Below are 17,615 nucleotides of genomic sequence, written 5' to 3' on the forward strand. Positions count from 1 at the left end.
CAAATTGAGCCATCACAACCTTTACTTGCAGACCCCTTAAACATGTATCCACAAGATCACCAAAACTAAGAGATGATGCAAAAAACCCTAAAAAAAGAATTTACCATGAGGTTTCCTTCAAACACTTCCCCCACACATGGGATGGTTCAATTGAGTCCTAACTTTGAACCTATATTTGTCCTGATACCACCCGGAGGTGGGAATGTACCACCCACACTCGAGGATGAACAAACACATTCCTTTGAATTCAAAAAACCAGATGCAAGTACCTTCGACTATAACACATCAAACATACAATAAGGTACCGTACACCTAAGTGATGACTTTGACACCGATTATGGCATCACTAATGAAGAAATTGCTAGGCCATGTCAAGACAAAAATTTCTACAAGAACTTCAAAATTTTGGCAGCCCAAGAAATTGTCAAATTCAACCCAAACTTGAGGGACCTAAGTCCAAACATCAAACCAAAAAAACAATTGAAAACATGCAACCCATGATCAATTTGAACTTAGACAAAGGGAAATAACCTTTGGAGTTTTCAAACACAATAATGGTGCCTATAAGGTCCCATCAAGAATCAACCATTGAAATCCTCCAAAGTACATTTAAACACTTCAACATTAATCCCTTGTTTGATGAACCACAACCAATGAAGGGAAACATGACTCTTCCTAAGTATCCCAAAAGGATGTTAAGACTTGATCTCAATCACACGATCCAAAGAAAAGATGTGCCAAAAGGGACTTGTGCTTTAGGGATACCAAACATGCCTCCTTTGGAGGAAAGTCAACAAAGTGCACCTTTACTCCTAACTCTACTAAGTGTCATGACATCAAATGTTATGGAACCTCCCACAAGTACACCATGTGAAACGTCAAGTGCAACAATCCCTATTGACACACAAAGGAAAAGTCTTATTGATATTACACCTATTCCCAAAAGGAACGTGCCTCATTGTCAAGTCAATATGATGTCCCAAGCAGAAACCTCTAACATACAAAGGTGCCAAAGCAACAATAAAAACATGCTGATCAATTCTCAAGGACATAACCAACTACCCTAACAACATCATCTTGCAATAGTCCAAGGACTTAATGTTTCCAACACACATGCAAAATATCAATAGAAACATCAACCACAATAGCAACAACCTCAAGTGGTAAAAGAATCCAACATCTTTAACACACAACCCAATGTAAACCCACTTGACTTACACGAAATGTATCAAAAAAAATTCCAACAACAACAAGCCATGTTTGCTAAACAACAAGAGCAACTCAAACAATAGTTGGAATACCAGAGACAACTTGAGCAACAAATTACATACCAACAACATTTTTTACAACAAAAACACATGCCACAACAACCCCAATAGATACCTCTACAACAACAATCACATACATAGTCTCATATGTAACCAATAGAGGTATCCCAACAACAACCACAACAAATGGCACAACAAAAACACATAGTACATCACTCACAATCGATACTGCAAAAAGTGCCACATCAAATACCACAACAAGTACCCCAACATGTGTCACAATAGGGACCCTTTTGTCTTTGAGGTACTAACATACCTCCACCACCTAGTGACACATCACCAGACTCATCAGACACAGAAATGTCAGAACTGAGTAGACATAGCTCTTGCCATAGTAAATGGTCTACACATAGACACAAAAGACTTGAAGGGAAAACTATCATGCAAAACCCTAATGAAGAGCTATTGCAACAACTCAAACAACTTTCTGAACAAGTCAAGGTATTGGGAGTCCAAAATAAATAGGCTCTATATATAGAAAGGGACCTACATCCTAATCCATTTGATAAAAGCCTATACATGCCTCCATTCCCAAAACACCTTGAGGCTCCAAGATTTGAAAAATACCAAGGAAAAGGAAACCCTATTGATCACATTAGAGAATTTTGTGCCTCTTGTACCAAACTCAGTAATGAGCCCACCGATATCTCATGAGATTGTTCCCTCATTCTCTAGGTGGGCCCGCACTTGAATGGTACTCCAAACTTCTTGGTACTATCAAATCTTGGTCAAATTAGGTAGACAAGTTCATCTCCCACTTTGCCTTTAACATTAAAAATGAGGTGACACTTTTTGATCTATGCTCAACTAAACAAAAGATGGGAGAACTATTTATCACATTCTTGCTACGTTGAAAAAGTTTAGTCAATCAATGCTCACTAGACATTCCTGAAGAACAACAAGTTAACCTGTGTATTGAAAACTTAGTCCCAGACTTGATGTATGAACTCAAAATCAAGAGTCCAAGCACCATTTCTAAACTGATGAAAAAAGGGGCTAGTATTGAAGATGCTCTTGTCCATAAGGGAATCCTCAAGATAAACAAAGAAAACACAAACACCAACTCGTCTAATGACAAGGAAAAAAATTTCTCCGAAAACAAGAATGTGACCAATGATGGAATTGTGGATGCCTACACGATTAGCACAACACAACCTCAATTGACTTTGAAAGGTGCAAACCCTACGAATTCACAAACTCCCAATCAAACATTAACCCCACAACAGAAGATCAAGACTTCCATGTAGGACAAACCTTGAAGACACCCTAGAACCAAAGACAATAAATTCACACTATTGGGGATACCCCTTGAGACTGCACTACAACAATTACTCAATAATAACTTCCTATAGTTACCCCCGATCAAAGATGAACTGTTAACTAAAGTAGATTGGTGGGATGACTAAAAATTATGTGATTACCACTGCACCAAAGGGCATAAGACCTCATCATGTTTCCAAATTAAGGATGCAATACAAGGCCTCATTAATGATGGTATAATCAAAGTCAATCCACCATTACTAGCATCCAACTTTGATCACACTATTTCCAAAGATCCTTTGGGTAATCACAACAAAGAGAAACCCTCCAGTTCAAACTCAAATTCACAAGGTAATGTGAATTACACACACACTGGTTATGACTACACTATCAACTATTTCAATGAGTTAGATTCTCACATATCCACATTTACCTTGAAGGATGAAAACCCTTGCTGCACTGTCACTACACATCATACCAAGAGCACTATGCCTGGAGCCCCCTCTAGACCTACTGCTTCTGCTAGACCTACACCCCCTAGTAGACCTGCTACTCCTACTTCATCTAATTCTAGCCTTGTTGAAAAACTTGGCAAGACACCTATGAAAATATCCATATTGGACCTACTCCATGCATCTCCCCAACATTAGAAGATCTTGGATCAAACCCTTAAAGAGTTAGTAGTCCCAAATTACATTGATGTTTCCCAGTTCCAAGCCATGGTTGGGAACCATTTTGCATCACAAGATATCACCTTTTCCCCTTAGGATATTCCTAAAGATAGACCAAACCACAATGATCCCCTTCACCTTGAAGTCTTTGTCCACAAAGCTAAAGTTAGATGTGTCTTGATAGATGGAGGAGTAGGGTTGAATATTTGTACACTTAAAGTAGTCAAAGGTTTGGATTATTTTGAAAATGATGTGGATCCCTCTCGAAGGATCATAATAAAAGCCTATGATGATGGTGAACACTTCTCCATAGGGGTCATCATCTTACCTATCAGAGTTGGTCCAGCTATTGAGAATACTTTATTATAGGTCCTAGATATAGAAATGAACTACAACATGACATTTGAATGCCCTTGGCTCGATGCTATGAAATCTATGCCCTCTACATATCATCAATGTCTAAAGTTTTCCTACAATAGTATGGAGGTTATTATCCCACATGATCTAGATCCTTTCCAGTTTTGTGCTAATCTGAGAGATTCTACTTCATACCAAGTCCTAGCAAACAATGAAGCACAACCTATGGATTCCTCCAAATATGTGGACATAGATATACTCCTCACTAAGGCCAAGGAGAAGATGAAGATTGAAGACAATGGATTTGGAGAATACTTTATGTATCAAGTATTCCACATTAGGGAGTTGCCACTTTCTCCCCAATCTAATGATAAACCACATCAATTACAAGACCAACACTTTGGGATCAGTACACAAAAGGCCACTTCTATCACTGAGAATACATCTGTATGTATTGAGAAAGCAAAAGAAGAACAAAAGCCCACTTTGATATCTCCTAGCAAGTATGAACCTAGATTTAGTATCATGCAAAAACAAGGCTATGATGGCTATAGTGGTCTTGGATGTCAGAAATAAGGAATAATTGAACCTATCACTACAAAAGGATAACTCCCTAGTTTGGGGCTTGGATTCAAACCATTATGAATAGGTCCTCCTAGTACTACAATACCTATGTGTAAGACTATGGATGTTTTGAAAGATGAAAAGGCATCTAAGGATACACAACCTGAAACCAAAAATCCCCTAGCTTTTGAGCATGACCCCAATGATACCACTAAAAAAAATGCCCATATATATACCTTCAACTAGAGCCCATTCAACATGATGACATCCCCTCAAGTAACCCTAATCTATTGGATTGGGACTAGCATGGACCACCAATTTTTGATCAATTTAAAAATGATGACTTTGAAACCTATAAAGGCATTAAAATTGGTGATCATAAAGAAGCAATTTCTCCTCAAGAGAACATGTTGGCATATTTTGGGGAGATAACTCCACCTTCTAGTTGCAAAGTGAAAAGAGAAAAAAATGACAAAAGTAGGTCTCTTGGTGAAAACCAAAAGGCACCATTAGACAATGAAAAATCCAAACCTAAGAAGCTCCCAAGGATACAAGATAAAAAAGTTGATGCCATGAATATTGGTGTTCCAACATTCAACATGCCACAAAGTATTTTTGAGCTCTCTCGATTAGCCTTCATGTGGAAGGTCATTGGTCTCAATCCTCTAAAACCTCCCTTATATCCAATTGTTTATCCCAAAATCTAGCTACTTAATTGTCCCAACACCCAAGATCAAATCTTTCCAACAAGCCTTTGCATATGTCATCATCAGTGACATCCCATACAAAGAATCCTTTGACTTATTTATCCTCAGATGCCTTGATTTGCGAGAGGCAGACACTGTCTTACATACAGTACGCAATGCTATGTCTTGAGGTCTCTCCAGTGGTTTGATCTTAGCCATAGACTTGGATACATTCTACATAGTTATGGTCAGTTGTGAGTCCCAAGATTATTAGTTAGTAGCACCAACAATAGATTTCTTCTTAGCATTCATTAGCGGCATTTGTGATTTTGTCTGAAAATCCTCAAAAAATATTTTTAAAATGGCAAAAATTCTTGCAAAAAATATTTTTAAAAGAGCAAAAAGTCCTAATTTTTTTTTAAAAAATTGGAAGAAGTCATGAAAAAATGGATGCCTTGATGAAAACCTAGCAAATAGGAGTCTTGGCACAAAAAAATGAGTCAAGAGAAAAATTCCATCCAAAATTGAAAACCTGGCAAATAGCTTTGGGCAAGTACCATGGTGAAAACTTGGCAAACAAGTGCCATATGTAATTAGTTGTTGCTCCTCCATCTATTGGGATTCCATTTGGTTTTTCACCTCATTGTCATTCCCTGATCATATCCTTCGTATTGCAAGACATCCCTAGTCCCTTATCATGGCTCACGAACTAGTTAACATCCATTGTTATCTTACCTGACGTATCACCAGTCTGTACATAGTCATTAGCCTTTGTACATAGTTTGTGTCTTATCTAGGGGCATATTACCTACACAGTCCATGAATTTGAACTTGAACTGGGGGCATATCCCTAAGCACTATTTTATCCATTGGATTTATCAGACAACAGATTAGAGCTAACACTTGTAAATGCTTTTACGATCTTGAAAAAATCTTAAACATTCAAATACGATCCTAAAATATGGTCTTGAAAAAATCCTAAAAATTCAAATGCAATCCTGAAAAAATCACTAAAAATCATAAAATGTCCTAAAAAAACACTAAAAATCATAAAAGGTCCTAAAAAAAAATACTAAAAATCATAAAATGTCCTGAAATAAACCCTAAAGATCGTAAAATGTCCTGAAGAAACCAATTACACAAAAATATCAAATATCCTCAAAAAACCATAAAAAACACAAAACCCATCAAAAAACTTGTAATAACCCTTGTTAATGGTCCCTATGGATAATCACCCCTTTTGTGTGAACATTTGCACTTTGCAAACTAAAACTCGAAGCACTACACTTTCCAAACAATCACACCTATTTGAAAAACGTGAACCAACAATTAATCCAACATGTCACTATAAACCTATCAAATGAATAAAAAAACACAACCATCACATGATCAACCTATCAAACACTATTTGAAGACATAAAACACTAAAAAGCAAGTAATAAGGGACAAGAATAGCTGTTGGCTCGCGCTGTTTAGTGAGTGATGTATTTTTTCCTTTTTTTTCCTTCGATCATGTTCCTACACCACTCGATGATATAAACTGATCTATGAGAGTGGTTGGGATGGTTCATGGTCATCTTTTATTTTCTACCTATTAAAATGTACCTTTGAGAGTCTGGGGCATGTATAAATGCCTTACAAAGGAAAAGGTCATTTTTTGTTTGCATCGTGCTTGTTTACATAAAAGGTTTGCATTTTGTGCTCTAGACCTTTATGCCATGATGCATTGCATTCCATTTTCCATATCAAAATAAAGCTCCAATAACATATAGTGCACTTTACAAAAGAAAAATTCTTCTCGTCATACTAACAATTCATCATCTCATCTCCTCCATCTTCTGTGTCTTCTTCATCCGCTACTTTGTCATCTCATTGTCAAAAAATTGACCTATCATATGCATATCTCAATCAATTTCTTGAAGGGGCACCCATATATATCATTCCTACTAGGGCATGTTATTATGGCCTTCTCATTAGTATTCTTTGACACAACACTTTAAATCACATTGTATCAAAGAGGCACAAAATGTAGAAGCTCAAAAATGGTTTGCATCTACGATTTCATCAAAACAAAGCTCCATTTGACATATAGCACACCTTGTGAAAGAAAAAATCTTCACCTCATTCTTACTGGTCCTCACCTCATCTCTTAGGTCTTCTTTCATTCATATCTTCATTCATCACCATGATCATGTGTTCCAATACACCAAATCATCTTCATCTTGCATTCCTATGTTCTTGCATCATCCTACACTGTCTTTCAAGCTTCTAGGGCTTTCCACCTAGTCCAACCTTAGTCTAACCTTTTTTTGACCAAGTTTGACCAAATGCGACCATGTTTGACTGATTTCACTCATGTTCTAACCTCTTTCCACCATTTTGAGCACTCACACAAAGTTCTAAGTCATTCTGAGTCCAATCGGGCTATTTTTGGCCCCCAGAGCCTTCTAGGGCACAGTTTGTACTTTTTGAGTGTACTTGGTACTGTCATAGCACACTTGGGCTTACCAAGTGTGCACTGGGTGCACTTGGGTGTGTTTTAGGTGCACTTGGGGTAGTAGGATGCCTAGAATTTCTCCTAGAGCCCTTATGTTGCACTCTGAAGGCCATAACTTTTGTGTTTCAACTCTGATTTATAAACTATCAATTGCGTTGGATTTGTCCCTTTGTTGTGAACAAATTGAGCTATCATTTTCATTATTCTTTCACTATCTTGAGTGGTATCCCTTGAAAATACTCTCGAGCCCCTAAATTAACATCACCTCTTCATACTAATTCATCCCATTTACTCATTCTACTAACTCTGATCTTTTTGGCCAACCTAATTGTGTCTCAAGAATGTCCATCATCATTCACATCCTCTTTTACATCAATTTCATATAATTTTGAAATTACTTCAAATCAACTCAAAACCATTTCATATCAACTCAAAATCATATCAAATCAACCCGAAATCACCCCAAATCAACTTAGAAATCACTTGAAATCAATCCTAATCAACACAAAACATATCAAACATTCAAAATCAATCATCATTTATCTGATCCTAGGCATTCTTGTGGTTTTTAGTGCCTTGGAAACCTATCATTCTATCAAATCTTATCAATTTGACCTTAGGACTGTCATGGCTCTTAGTGCTAGGTCAAACTATCATTCATGTCATTGGATCTTTGACATCATTGAGTCTTCCAATGTCAGATCATGGCATTATCAACCATTTTAATAATATTGATTGCGTTAGTTGATATTATTATGATCAACCCTATCAATCAATCTCGATCCTATAGCATTTACAATGCCGATTAAATGTTACATATCCTTAATTCATGTCTTGTGTCCTTGGCATGTTAATCAATCAATCAATTTTACCATGGCTTTGGTCTATCAATCATCATCTTAGTTGATTTCCATTATCATTGCACTTCATCAAAGGACACTTTCACACTTGTTTAATCAAACTAGCTAATCATCTACTAATTTTCTTCCTATGTCATTTCACTAATTATTCTTCTTAACTAACCTTCTCAATTAGTTAATTTTATTAATTAATTGGTTCATCATTCACAAACCATGGAAATTCACAATTTCCTAAGTCACATTTTCCTCCATTAATTCCATTTTCACTAATTTCTATTTTGTGGAACAAAGGACTTTTAATTCAAATATTCCATAAAATATTGACATCATCATGACACATGGGTGTGACACCTCGTGGATTCTCTTTTGACACTTGGCTAAGATATGTCATAATCCAATATTCTTATTCTCTTACGCATATCCATATTTTGCTTCATTCATCCTAGATTCTTGGCTTTAAGTGGGCTTGAGGTGTCATATGATGTGTCATAGATTCTCAGCCATATTTAGCCTTGTTTGACTTCCAAGCATCATAGAATCCCACACTTGGCATCTTGTGTCATATTCATCATGGATTCTCCAAGGAATCTCTTGCCATGTTGCATATCCAAGGTGATGATTCCAATGCTCTCATCCTCTGTGTTGATTATAAAATGAGCATTCTTTCTCTAATTTTTGGTCCTAATTTCTTGAGTTCTTGGGTCCCTAGTTTTCTCACATTTTTCACTCCATCTCTCACATTTAACTCACAACTTCAAGTATTCTCATAGAACTATCATTTTCATAGACTTTTTCTCCAATATTGTGTGCATTATAGGAAATTTGGAGCTACATCACATGGAGAAGAAAGAAGGACATGGGAGCTACAAATGAAAGAGGGAGTTTTAAATTTGCTTTCTTGTTTTGATTCATTTGGCTTTCATGGTAGACTAGAGGGTGTCAATGTATGATTATTGAGTTTGTGATTTTCTCATAGTATGTTAGACATTAGCCCATTTTCTAAGTTCTACACACCCTTGTGAAAGGTGTCAAGGGCATATACCACCTTCCAGTGTCTAGGTGCATGCCTATGGTGAGGATCTACATGAGAGATTATTTCCCCTCCTGCACATAAATTGTGGTCACTTTTTGAGGTGAATTGGGTAGAAAGTGTCTAAAATGTTTTTTACTTGGATTCTATTCACATTAATCATCAATGGCTTCACAAATGAAGTTGAGGTGAACAACCCACACCAACATCTATAAGTGTACACACTTGACTAGTAAGCCTAGGGTTGGTGCTGCCCAATGCAACAAAAAAAGCATCTTCTTGATATGTGATATCTGAATGAAGAAGAGGAAATTAACATGGCTTTGGATTCTTTCACTCTACAAAGCTTCTTTATTAGAGTGAGTTAGAATCACCAATGAAAGGTATGTGCTCACTTGGGTCATTCCCAGAGGTTGGATCACTCCAATAGGCTCTCTAAAGGTTGACTCAAACTGTAGCTCTAATTCAAGGGTCAAAGTTTCTAATTTTTCCAAAGGGAAAAGAGCATACTCTTCTACCTCATCACCTTACCCAAACACACAGAACATTTTCATAATTGAGTTAGTTTATCAATTCCAATGTGTCTTTTTCCAAGATTTTGATTTTCCTAAAAGGAAGTCATCATCTCTTCATAAAAGATTTTCTTGGGAGAACCACTAAATTTCTTGCCACTCTTAGGTATTGTCTTCCAAAGGTGTCTAGGTTTGTGATTTACTATTGGGAATCACTTCCAAGTGGTAAAGAGCATACTCCCTTATTCCTTTGTCTAAAGCTCTATGAAGTTCCTATTAAACTATGTGTGTAAGAAAGCATTAAAATAGACACATTGTTTGAGTAGGTTTGAATATATTCTTTGACAAGAGAATCTTTGATTGAATTTCCAATAATCAAATTGTTAGTACTATTTTTATGTTCATGATAAGGTATCATCAATAAATGACCTGCACACCACTGTTAGGTTGTTTCAAAAATTAGAAATAAAAAAAAAGCTTCAGAAATAAGTGTCGAATCAATCAACATTATGAAGAAAAAAATTTAAAAATTGTAATTTTCCTTTACTGGCATTGAGCTTCATGTGAGCTTCTACAAGGTCCCATGCGAGGAAGTACTGTATACCGCATGAGAAATTTCTTCTTGCATACGAGAATACACTTTTTTGCATGAGAAAGTACAAAGCTATAGGAAAATATTCATTTTCTTCATGTGATAATTGATCTTATTGCATGACAATTCATTGAATTGTAAAGACATAAATGTCAAAATGTCAAAAAATTATTAAAAGTTGAGGCCAAAAATTTGATTTTTCTACCCCATGGTGGGCATCAAAAATGTGAGTGCTAATTATGGGCCTCTAAATCAACGAACACTTCAACATGATCATTAGATGTTAGAAACACCCCAAAATGAAAATGGGATTGTCCATTTGGTATGACCCAACAAAGTGATTTGTTGTCTTCTAACTACACGGGGTGTTGCTATTCACTCTTAGAATTGAGCGATCAACAAGTAGACCAACTAGTACGAGGGATTTGAAAGCAATCCAAATGAAGTATAATCTATATTTTTTATGTTTTCCAAAAGAAAATATATTAGATTAATCTAAATGAAATTAAAATTAATCTAAGAACAATTGAAAATAGAACTAGATTAATGCATTTTAAGCTAAATGATGAGTATATGAAAACAAGAGAAAATTTGAATGCAACACAATTGAGTAATCAAATTGGCATTAATTCAATACTATTCATGTGCATCCTTCTAAATGAGAAGTTGAAGGTTTCTTATATAGAATTCTAGAATTTGATCAACAGTTGAGATTTGAAGAAGATTTAGTTATAATAGAAAGTTTCCTCATGAAAAGGAAGTTAACCGATTTCTTTTGAGTGGACTAAGGAGTTAATCGATTTAATTCCTTTTATAATTTCAGTCAACTCAATGTTTCCATTTATGAACTGCAAAGAGATTTTGGAGAAGACATTTGATTTTAAAAAGTTAAATATGACTTCATAATTGAATAGTCTAATTAATTGAATAATTAAATTCAATAATTAGAATGAGGGTGTATTAATTAAATTAAATATATTTAATTCCTCATGTATATTAGCTGAAGGGGTGAATTTAATTCAATGAAAGTACTAGAACTTATAAGTAGATTAATTAAATTAATAGGTTTAGTTTAGCTAATTCAATTAATAATTAGGAATTAAATGAAGTGATTAATACAAACTATTGATTTTCTATATTTGACACTTAGGTCAAGTAGAGATTATCAAAATCAGAATTGCCTAGTACAATATGACTTTAAGTAAGATTGATAAATCGAAATTGGTTTAGAATACCAATGTGCCAATTTAGGGGTATTATAGAAGGCAACACTAAACAAGAAGAAACATCATCAAAAGAACAAGACGAATTTAGCTAGGATGAAGAAGAAGAGTATCACACTTCTAGAACAACAAGGGAAGACTGTAATGTCCCTTGGTTAGTTTCCTTGTATAATTGTCCTAGATGCTCTCTCCTTACCAAGTTATTTTCTTGAGGGATTATATTACTAATCACCTTTGTAGAATTGTTTTGTAGGTTTCTTTGCAAAAAATTGATTCTCACTCTAATTTAACCTTATGATATAGCTATTTTGATAATTTGACATTGACAACAATTACTAGAATGCTAACTAATAAATTCTAGTGTATACTATTATAAAATATTTGACTCAAATGCTTTCACTTATGGAAATCTCAAGGTAATTACAATCTTGTTTGTGCATATGGTATCTACATTCCAATATGGCTTTATAGATTATTTGAAACTGATATTATCTTTTCCCGTTTTCCCATATATGGGTATCTTTATATCTATTGAATGTGATTATATTTGAGATCATTGTAATTGTCTTCCCTCTATACTTGAAGCCTTTTTACGTATCAATGTTGGGGCCAATGTTATATGTAGTATAAAATGTTGAAAGGGTGGTTCTTCCCTGGTGTGTAGGTTTCTCCCTACTCTCTAACATAGCTTCCTTATCAGAAAAGATAATTAACAATTATAAGTTTATTAATGTTAGGTAAAGTGCCTAGTATTGGTGATTAAATACTTTTGAATCATGTTAGTTATGCTATCCCCATTGGGTGAGCCCATCACCTTGTATAAATGGGTTCTTTGGAGCCTTAAGAGGCATAGTGGAAGAGACATTTTCCTTGTTAGAAGTGATCCCTATCAAAGGAAATCTCTTTTTCTATTTGTATTTACATCCTTCCAATATACTAATCCTATGGATGGCTTGATATTGGACAAATATTTAAAGTCTTCCATTAGTGTTAATCATAATACTTGACTTATCTTCCATTTGGGAGTAACATATTATTATTAGGTTTGATTTCAAGTCTTCTTTTTTTCCTAATAATTATCTATGAAGTAAGAATTCTCTATCAATGGTTGTATCTATGGTGGTTATGGCCAATATTCGATGATTGTTGAATCATCAATAACTTAGAATATGATTTTTGCATGTCTCCTTATGTGGACAATCTCCTCTTGATGTGTTTGTTTGGTCTATCCAAGCCTTTGAAAATTATGTAGGAGTGTCTAAGAGGAATATATCATTGTGAATTATTGAACAAGTCTCAGTGATAAAATCTATTGTTGTTAATACCAATGGCTCGAAGTGATGATATTTCAAGTTGATGCTTCCTTAGTTGAGTCAATGATATAGTTGGTGTTGGAATTTGCATGAGGAGATTGTTGGTATTTGCATTTGACAAGTACATTGATGAATTTTTTGCCCTTGATTCCAAAATATCTATGGTGAATGCATTGACCCAATAACCCTACTAAATATCAGTCTTAATAAGTAAAATTTACTATTGGAGTATATGTATAGTTATAAAAAATCCTAACTATTGGAGAAGAGTAAGATCGATGTTATCAAAATCTTACAAGAGAAGTTTTTTTTGGAAGTCAACAACAAGATGAAGAATGAGATTAACCCTAAGATCTATGGTTAAGATTATGTTTAGGGTTAGAAATAACTAAAGTGTGAGATAGTAAAAGGGATTGTGATGCAAAGTGATGTGAGAGAGAGAGAGAGAGAGAGAGAGAGAGAGAGAGAGAGAGAGCTAATAGAGAATAGAGAAATAGATCATTACAAAGTGAAAACAGAAGAAATAAGGGATCTAACAAGCTTAAGAAAGAAGCAAGAAATAGGTCAAGTTATCTTGTACAAATAACTAATTAGTTTTTCACAAGATTAATAAAGTCTTTTACATGACTATTAAGTTTTTGTATGAACTTTTATTAAATCTTTAGACCAAGTGAATGCCTAGACATGTAGGATAAAATCTCTTAGTCAAGTAGTCTTAACAAACTAATGATAAAATTAACACTATATCGATCATTCCTCATGGGATGATTTCCTCAAAAGGAATCATTATTGTAAGCCTAATCGGAAACCTTATTGATTATAGTGAAAAAGTTATGAGTTTCATCCCCATCACAATTTTACCCCTTGATCAAGGGTTTCCTATGATACCAAATTTGTGTGTTGTGTGTGTATTAATTTCTCTTGTGTGTTATTATTTATGTTCACACACATGAATTGTTAAGTTAATATTACATTATCAGTTACATATAAGGGTTATTGAATTAGTGCTAAAAATTTGTATCGATTAAAATGTTGTAATAATATTGAAGTTTCTTAAATGTTGATTCAATCCCCCCCCCATACTTAACCTTTCAAATCTATAATTAACAATTGGTATCAGAGCTTCATTCTCTTGAAACAAGTTTGACAACTTGATAGTAGATCTAGGAAAATGGAAAGGTACAAGAAGGAAAAGAAATTTAAAGAAGCCCTAGATGAAGCTATAGCCCACAATGATGAAATAAAGAGAAAATTAAAAGTTTCATTTGAAAAGAGGAAGGAACTATCAAAAATATTAAAAACAAGTCTTGAGGATCTTGAAGGAGGATGTTGTAGTAGTTGATCTATTGGATAGAAACACTATCTTGGAGGAAAGTTTATAAAAAGCTAAAAGAGAATTTGAAATTCAAGCTTTAAGAATGAGTGAACTACTAGAAAGAATGAATATTGTTGAATATGAAAACGAATAACTTGAAGTCGATAAGAAAAATCTAGGAAAAGGAATCACAAATAAAGAATATGTCGTTCTTTGACTACAACATGAAAATAACACACTAAATGGTTAAATGAGTGATATAAATGAGGAAAACAAATAAATCCTTACTAAAAATAAAAGACTGAGAAATGAAGTAAAGGATCTAACAAAAAAATTGAAGGTATAACAAGAGGTAAATGAAAAACTTACTAAGTGTGACCTAAGCATGAAGAATATTATGAACAGTTAAAATGGAAAAGGAAATTAGGTGATAAAATTGGACTTGGCTATACATAAAATGGAAAATTTGAAATTGGTGAATCATCCAAAATAGCCATAGAAAAGATATCTCAACCAATTAACAATCAACATGAGGAACCTACTTGCAATTGTAGGAAGCTAGGACATACGACAAATGTGTTCAAAATTAAACCATCATATACCTCATTAGAAGCATCTTTTAATGGTTACTACTACAATTGTACAAAAATTGGACACAGAATAAGAGACTGTAGAATAAGAACATCAAGCACTTCAACTAAAACAAGCTTTATGGGTCACTGGTATACTTGCAACATATTTGGTTATAAAATTGAACACTATAGGAATCAAATGTTACCGACAAGGAAACTAAGAAATATACAATGCAATAACTATGGAAATCTTGGACATATGGAAAGAGAGTGTAGGTTCATGAATACAAACATGGGTACACAATTAACAAGTATAGCATGTTATGTCTATTATAAATATGGCCATACAACACAACTATATAGATACCAAAAACCATGGATAGGAACTATATGAGAATTGGAACATCGAAGAACAATGTTAGAAAAGTATGGATCAAGAAGGAAGAAAGAAGTATATCTAAAAAAAAATACCAAACTCAAGTCAAGAAGGAACTTCCTCTAATTGAGATAGTAGGATTACTTCTTAGGGACTTGTAACAATGGTAAGATTATATTGTGTCCCCTACAAGATAGATAATTTTGATGAATAAGAAAGTACAATGATGTTGGTAAGAAAAAGAAAAATTCTATAAGTTTGAATAAAGTCTGTTGGACAAAAGTTACTATTGTAAATTCATTAATTACATAATTAATCATTTACTTTCTTTTTAGACTATAAGTAAATGCAAAAAGTAATTCATCTGACACCTTTCTATTAAAATTTACTCAGTGTAAAATAAATTTGAAGCAATTTACCACAAGCATCAAAAGGCAAGAATTTACAGAGATCAATTTGTGCCTTAAAATTTGTAGAACAAAAAATACTCTATTTAGAGAATATGTTATGCAAGAATTTTTTTTGAGAAAATGGTAGTTGTTGCTAAGACACCTTTCATCATGAGCATTAAAATGAGAGAAAAAAACCAAAATGTGAGATCTATTTAGTGGATTCATGTATACAAGGTAATGTTGGAGCTATATCATCTCTTCCATAGAGAGTGATATTGACTGAGGATATTACTACCTTTATCCATAACAAAACTATAGTATAGGGTAATGTAGGAATCAAAGAGATGTATAACAAATAACTATGCATAGATGGAACATTGAAAGATGAATGCAATCTCAAGATCTTACGCATATGCTGGCATACATAAGGTCTTCGATGATGAATGGATTAGACATGTGCTGAGTTGAGTACATGATGGATCACTTTGGATGGATGAAGAGACACTAGTAAAGATTACAAAGGAAATCATTAACAAGGTCACAAGCCTATCAACACAAGGAAAACAATGCCCACTGAGAGTTAGTAACATGGATAAGTTGAGGGAAATAACTAAGACTACATTAGATAAAAGAGCCATGAAGGTAGATAAAGTGAAACATGAAGGCACACGATTTTTAGTGATGATAATAGGATATAAGATGTATTAGTCAAGTTGCCCCAGTAGTGTGTAAGGAACATCTATTTGGATATCACATGAAATCACCACCTAGGGTAAATCATATGATTTATTAGGTATGGTAGTTGATCAATTAAGCATGAATATGGAATGTTTGAAGAAGGATTGACAACATGATATCAAATGTGATGTTTTACTTGTATGTATTTATTTCTATGTTAAGAATTTTTTCCTTGGTATAGGAGAGGTAGAATGGAATGAGAATAAACCAATTATTTATCAAATTAAAGAGTATGTTGAGAAATTAGGAGGAGAATTCGGGAGAGTAATGTAGAGTTACTTTAAATATTTTCAACCAAGAATGCAAGAGTTCTATCAAATTCTAGGCTCCATAGTACAAAGGTATAAAGATACTTTGTGTGTTATTGTTGATGTTGACAATTACAAGATTCAATAGCCAATTCAAGGACCTCTTGGGTTCTATATCTAGATTATGAGGTGATAGAAGAGGAGTTGGAAAACTAATGTTGACTATATATAGAGCTTGTCAAAGAATAATTTAGTTACACAATTTGGGACTTATGAAGATTTTTTTAGTAGCAATGCTTTGAAGGCCCAATTGTCAAGAAAGAAAAGAAATGAAAAAAATATTAGATAGTGCACATGCAGCATCCAATAGACTATCGATGTAGGAGGCCACACAAGTGATGTCATCACTTCAACTATCAACATTGATGAATAAGAAAAAATAAAAATACACTCAGCCTATTGGAGAGGCTATTGCCACTATTTCTGAACATTAGGAAGAAGGTAGCAATGAGGCAATTGTAAACACACCAACCAGGAAGTTACTACTTTGTGTGATTATGAAACATTTACTACAGAATTAGACAACCACATTCTCATAGTTCAAAGTGAAAGACTAAGTCATATAGCAGGATTGGACTCATCAATGAATGGTGTGCAATATTAATTAAGAATCAAGGATTTATTTGCAAAAGATCAAGATCTCATAGTTGAAATAGACAAAGTAATCATAAGAGTTTTAGAGCTACAAGGTATGATAAGTTTGCATATTGATATTATGAAGTAGAATATGTTGGAAGCACAAAATATCATACAAGTACTAGAGGATAGCACAATGTGTGGAATGGAGAATACACCAACAAAAATCCAAAAGCATATTCTCACTCTTCACGCTTTGAATAAGACATGGGAAATATTGGTGCAACTCATGAATTCCAAGAATTCAACTATTGTGAGAAAATTGTAAATAGTTATGAATTTTTGTCACTACATATTTCTCTCTAGTCATGTTTAATGGCATTGAATGCCATAAAGAAAAAGGGTGAGATATAAATATTTCTAGAATATAATATAAACTACTATT

The sequence above is a fragment of the Cupressus sempervirens genome, chromosome 1 (genome assembly GCF_028749045.1).
Source record: "Cupressus sempervirens isolate cs-2001-9-10 chromosome 1, ASM2874904v1, whole genome shotgun sequence".
NCBI classification, from domain to species: domain Eukaryota; kingdom Viridiplantae; phylum Streptophyta; class Pinopsida; order Cupressales; family Cupressaceae; genus Cupressus; species Cupressus sempervirens.